Raw genomic sequence first — 6755 nt, 5'->3', positions numbered from 1 at the left:
AGAATAAAACAATACTTTTGGTGCGGAATTATTGTATGAAGGTTTCAATCCTGAAATTCTAGCAATGTTTCCAAACTAGACAATTGTGTTTGACAAGTATTTCTCACCAACGAATCATTGTAATATTGGAGAAGAATCTGCGTATAAACAGTTGCTTGAGATAGCAGAAACATGAAATTTTAGCTAATATGTCAAGCCCAAGAATAGTTTAATATATGCAAAATGACAATGAATAAATATTTCTGCCACTCTACTTCGTGGTTCAAAGTTCTCAATCACTGGTGACAACAACAACTATGCCTTCATCCCAAAACAATTGGGGTCGGCGATATGAACCACAAAAGAAAATCATTCTGGGTCTTCCACATGAATCCTTCTCCTCCAATCATTTCTATCCAATGCCATGTCCTCGGTGAGGTTTAAAGCATTCATATCCTTTTCTATCATCTCCATCCAAGTCTTCTTAGGCATACCCCTACCTCTTTTAACTAATATATTTTTTCATTTCTCCATCCTTCTAACTGGAGCATCATTAGACTTTCGTCGAATATCTCCAAACCACCATAAAAGATTCTCTCTCATCTTATTTTCAATGGATGTGACACCTACCTTCTTACGTATCTCCTCGTTTCGAATCTTATCTTTTATTGTATTTTCACACATCCATCTGAGCATACGCATCAGCTACACTCATTTTTTGAATATGATGTCTCTTAGCCACCCAACATTCCGTACCATATAGTAAAGCGGGCCTAATTGTCATCCTATAGTAAAGTTCTCGATCACCGGTGACATGAAAAAAAAAACATATCCAACAAAACTAATTATTTTAAACAAGTTGGATCAAGCAGTTAGAGTCAGTTATGTAGTATAAAGTTAAAAGAGCTGAACCAGGAGACACGTCCAACAGAAATGATTATAATTTCAAATACATAAATTTTTACATCACAATACCCTTAGAATAACAGGTAGATACATGGAATGAGGAAGAGCACAACATGTAGACCTTTCACCTTTTGCAAAAGTGCAATGATCACAGAACAATTCATGATATTGAAAAGTCACACAATACAGGTCACAAATAAGTCATTCCAACAACTTCTGGTCCTGATAATTCTGCATCATGCAAGACCGTCCAAATCTTGCATGATGCAGCATTACCCTGATAATGCTTGTGTTTTGCATGAGAGAGAGACCTTCGAATTATCAAGCCTGACATTTTCATCGACATTGGGTTTAACTGAAACCCAGTAACAAAAGGATCTAATAAGAATACCACTCCTGCTGCACTGAGATTCTTGGCTGTATCAAGCGCCTGTTTGATGGAGGAGAATCCTATCACGAAGCGAACAGAGTAACTGCATATCAAGATGTTTCCTTTAACCAACTCCTGCTTCAGTTGACTGGGATCTTCGCATTCACCCAAATACAAATCCGTTGAATCTACAGTCTCATTCAATGCATGAATTGCAAAGACCAGAGTGTACATTACATCTTTGCATGTTTCAGCTGCAGACGAGATACAGACGTTAGTGTTTTGATGCATAATGTCAGCAAAATGGACCCATTGATTCTTAGAAATAAGCTGAAGCCAGAAGAAAATGCATCCATATTGTGAAGGATCAAAGTTTCATGCCACGAAATGTTAATCATGCAATCTCAATGCAGATCCAATTCATCATTGTGTTTGGTCAAAATATTGGAGCAGAAACAAGAAAAAGAAAACAAGCCTCACGACACTAGATGGTAATTACATGTCCAACTTACGTTCAAGACCAACTCCCGGGATAGTCACATTATTGCCAAGTACAATTGAATTTGAATAAGTTCTATCATGAGCTGCAGCACCTACTGTGAAGATCCACGGACTGAAGGAAGAAATACTCTTGAATGAAGGTCCAGTATTTCCAGCCGCCAGGATGACAAAAATGCGAGCCTTTACAGCTGAGAGAAGTGCCATGTCTATTGGATTGAAAAAAGTTGCAATTCCTGGAGGGCGTCTGTTTGAAGTGATTGATAAGCTTATAATATCCACTCCATCTTGAGCTGCCTACAAACATAAATATATTATCACTCTGGTTGGTAAATTAACATAATATGACATTTCAAAACATGTGAATTGATAGAAAAAAGTGCAAGATGCATCTATCTCACAGTGCACAGATACATATCTGAAAACACAGCCGCCAAGGCCAGGGTCTAGATTGACTTCAGACAAACTCTGTTCCAGCCATTGTTGGCAAGCATGAACGAATGCAATAAAATAATACATCACCCTTGCAATTTTTTTGTATAATGTGCTAACATCAGCAATTAACCCCAGCAAATATAAAGTGATGAACCCTACAACTGATATGGCCTAGCAACCCACCCACCGATTTTGATTAGTCACAGCACATGACATAGACTAGTTTCAATTATGGCTGGCTTAGTTGGTAAGGTGATGTCTTCATATTATTAGGGTAAATTCATAAGTTTACATGTTCATATTAAGATTATGTTATCATATAATAACATATTCTATGTTTTCTTGACAGTCACTAGGATGATTGTGTTTTTCCCTGTTATGGCCGGGGATGGGGTGTGTCGGGCATCATTAGGCCGCTTCCGGGATGGACTTAGTTGTTAGGTGCAAGAAGGGAGGGGAGAGGAAATTCCAAAAAGAAACGTGGGGTGTTTTTCCTTTTTGGAAAAAGTTTGGCTTTGATGGTGTGAAATAGTCCCACATTGATCGTGTTTGAGTTTGTTGTGGGATTTATAATCCACATGTAAAGTCTTACACTTGTTCATGAGAACAAGAGGGTTGGATGACTACCACACACACATGCATGTGCGCATGAGCCCGCCCGCCGTGTTGGGCCGGGCTCGAGTAATTGGCCCTTTAGGGCCATATCCAATTAAGACCAATGTATCTTTTTGCCCCGATTTTCTGTTTTTCTTTGGATTATATAAAGAATGTCTTTTGGAACTGGTGACCCTTAGCAGAGTCACATTTGTTCAAAACTGATAACTCTTTGCAAGGGTCATATTTATTCAAAATAGGTAACTCTTCACGAGTCATGTCCTTTCGAACAGATCTCTTCCACGTCTATATAAACGTGGTTAGAGAGGTTCCAAGGGGACGGATGGACACTCTATCATCTCTCTCTCTCTTGCTCCACGTCTGCAGTTGTAGTTCCTGAGGTTGTTTTCGAAGGGTGATCTACCATCGGCGTGCACCGATCCAGATCGTCGAGGCTATTGTATCCTGAGGGAAGGATGCCAGACCCTGTTTGCACTGTATGTGGGGGCGAATCTTCTCTAAGGGGAGTACTTTCGTACGCCTTAGCCATTTATATTATATTAACATGCTTCTGTTGTTTATGTTATGTTCTATGCATATGTTTGTTCATTTGCATATGTTTGGATTTTGGTATATGGTGGAACCTGACATGTTTACTCCTTGTTATTATTTCGATCGTCTGTTGATCATGATGTCTACACTGTTATATTTCCTTATTTATATCATGTTTTATATCATGATGATGATTGTGAAACCGTGTGATCCGAAAATCGATCCAACAGTCTTAGAGAATATTCTAAGCATGTCGACCTCTTCCGCTCTTGTACCAAAAGTGGACATGTCCGGGATGCCGGAAAAGTTTGTCGGTCAGAATTTCAAGCGTTGGCAGCAACGCATGAAAATCTGGTTCACTACGATAGGGCTGTTGTCGGTTCTGGAACTCAACTACCCTTTGGTTTCTGATACTGACCCTACTGCGGTCTCTGTAGCTGTAGAGTGAAAAGAAAAGGACAGTATATGCCGTGGTTGCATACTGTTGGCTCTGTCCAACACATTGTTCGATGTGTACTGTTTCTCGTCTACCACTACTAAAGGCCTATGAGATCAACTTGACAAGAAGTACAATACCGAAGATAAAGGTCTTGAAAAGTACTATGTTGCCAAGTTTATGAAATATCTGATGGTAGAAGGCAAGTCGGTCACTGAGCAGGCACACAAGTTTCTGTTGTTGCTCCATAGTTTGGTTGAGGCTGATATGAAACTTCTTGAGAAATTTCAAGTTATGACCATCGTGGAGAAATTTCCTAAGTCTTGGGTAGACTTTGGTATGTCTCTCAAGCATTGTAGATGGAAGATTTCACTGGATGATCTTATGGTATCCCTTGTCATTAAAGAAGAGCATAGAAGCCAGAAACAGTTCGTGATGCCAATTGAACAGCCTAAAGTGAACACAATGACCGAATCTTTTAAGGGCAAGGGACAAAAACCGAAATCTGCAATGAAAAACCCGTTTAAACCTAAGGCCAAAATCCAGAAAAAGGCAAAGAACAAACCGTGCTGGAACTGTGGGCAGGTTGGGCACTGGGCTAAGGAATGTCCTTCCAAGAAGGCCAAAGCTCATGGGACCATATATGGAACGCCTTAAGTCAACATGGTGACTGAGGTCGTTGGGACCAGTACTGGGTATGTTTCGGTTAGCCCACAAATCTATCATGTTTATGAGCCAACAGAGTGGTTGGTTGACACTGGGGCTAATGTGCACGTTTGTGTTGATAAGTCTGTCTTTGTCTCATACCAGGCTGTTGCTGGCATATCCGTGACTATGGGCAATTCAACAGCTGCAAAGGTGTTAGGGATTGGACGCGTGGATCTGAAGTTTCCTTCAGGACGAGTTCTGTCTTTACACAGAGTGCATCATGTGCCTGTAGTTAGAAGGAACATTCTAAGTGGTTCATGTCTTGTTAGAGAGGGTTATGAATTTAACTTTAAATATAATAAAGTTGTTATTTTACATTCTGGAACATTTATTGGCAAAGAGTATTTAGATGATGGTTTGTTTAAACTTCGTGTTGAACATGTTTGCAGTGATAAATTAGAAAATGATGTATCTTTTGATTCATTGTCTAATGTTGCATATAACATAGAATCATCTGATTTATGACATAATAGATTAGGTCATGTGAATTTCAATTCTGTGAAACACATGATGAACTTGAAAATGATTTCTGAGCATTCCATTGATAAAACTAAGAAATGTGAAATTTGTGTGCAAGCAAAACAAAGTAGGAAACCATTCCATACGATTGTTAGAGATTCTGAAATATTGGATCTGGTGCACACATATATCTGTGAGTTTAATGGAGTGTTAACCAGAAATCATAAAAAGTATTTTATCACTTTTATAGATGATAGCACTAAATATTGTTGTGTATCTGCTAAAATTAAAAGATGAAGCTTTTGATAAGTTTTTTATTTTTAAGAATGAAGCAGAAACACAAACTGGTAGAAAACTTAAAAGATTGAAGTCTGATAGAGGGGGAGAATATACCTCTAATAAACTCGATGAATATTGCAAATCTGTTGGCATAGTTCATGAGTTTACTGCTCCATATTGTCCTCAATCTAATGGGATTGCAGAAAGAAAGAATAAAACCCTAACTGACATGATCAATGCTCTACTTACGAGTTCTGGATTACCCACTTATATGTGGGGGGATGCTTTGAATACACCTTGCCATATTCTTAATAGAGTTCCTCAGAAGCATAAGGATAGTAGTCCTTTTGAACTCTGGAGAAATAGGAAATCTAGCTTGAAATACCTTAAAGTGTAGGGGTGCCTTGCAAAGGAACTTGTCTCAGAGCACAACAGGAAGAAACTGGGTCCTAAAACGGTAGATGTTGTCTTTTTGGGTTATGTAGAGAACAGTTATGCCTACAAGTTCTTAGTAATTAAGTCTGAGATATCTGACATAGATGTAAACTCTATTGTTGAGCTTCAAGAAGCTACATTCTTTGAGAATGTATTTCCCATGAAAGTTAGTGTACCTCAGTATCTTTCTTCTTTAGATATACCTTCAACTTCTGATTCCATTCCTGAACATGTGGAAATGGTGACAGATGTGGGGGTAAAACCATCTTGTTCCCATCCTAAACCCATTGAGTCTGAGGAAGTGGCTGAATCTAGAAGAAGCAAGAGACCACGGATTACCAAGAATTTGGGAAGTGATTATATCACTTACCTTATCGAGGATGATCCTCCCACTTTTCGAGATGCAATGGCTTCACCTGAAGCAAGGCATTGGAAAGACGCCATCGAGAGTGAAATGGACTCCATTATCTCTAATGGCACTTAAGAACTGGTTGACCTCTCTTGTGGTAGTTCCACAATTGGGTGCAAATGGATCTTTAATAAGAAGTTGAAACCAGATGGATCCATTGACAAGTACAAGGCGAGACTGGTTGCCAAGGGGTTCAAACAAAAGGAGGGAATAGATTATTTTAACACCTATTCTTCGGTTACTCGGATGACCACAATTAGGGTGTTTATTGCACTGGCTTCCATTTATGATCTTTCAGTCCATCAAATGGATGTGAAGACCGCTTTCTTGCATGGCGATCTTGAAGAAGAGATTTATATGAATCAACCTGAGGGTTATGTGGCTCCTGGTAATGAAAACAAAGTTTGTAGACTTTTCAAGTCATTATATGTACTAAAACAAACACCTAAACAATGGCATAAGAATTTTGATAATGTTATTTTATCATTTGGCTTTGTTGTCAATGAATCTGATAAGTGTGTTTATTGCAAAGTTAAAAGTGATGGTTGTATTATTTTATGCCTGTATGTAGATGACATTCTATTGTTTGGTTCCAATATGGGAATTGTGAATGAGACAAAGTCGTTTCTTAGTAGTAAGTTTGATATAAAGAATATGGGTGTTGCAAATGTGATCTTAGGCTTAAAACTGACTCG

General features: G+C 38.7%; 1 pseudogene; it reads right to left on the bottom strand.

Moving 5' to 3' along the window:
- Positions 1-1075: 1075 nt before the first annotated feature.
- LOC149834448 (subtilisin-like protease SBT2.2 pseudogene) lies at positions 1076-5917 on the bottom strand (annotated as a pseudogene).
- Between the last annotated feature and the right edge of the window lie 838 nt (positions 5918-6755).

Source organism: Nuphar pumila, chromosome 6, assembly GCF_984573655.1.
Source record: "Nuphar pumila chromosome 6, dmNupPumi1.hap1.1, whole genome shotgun sequence".
NCBI classification, from domain to species: Eukaryota; Viridiplantae; Streptophyta; class Magnoliopsida; order Nymphaeales; family Nymphaeaceae; genus Nuphar; species Nuphar pumila.
This window is presented reverse-complemented; position numbering and strand designations above follow the sequence as displayed.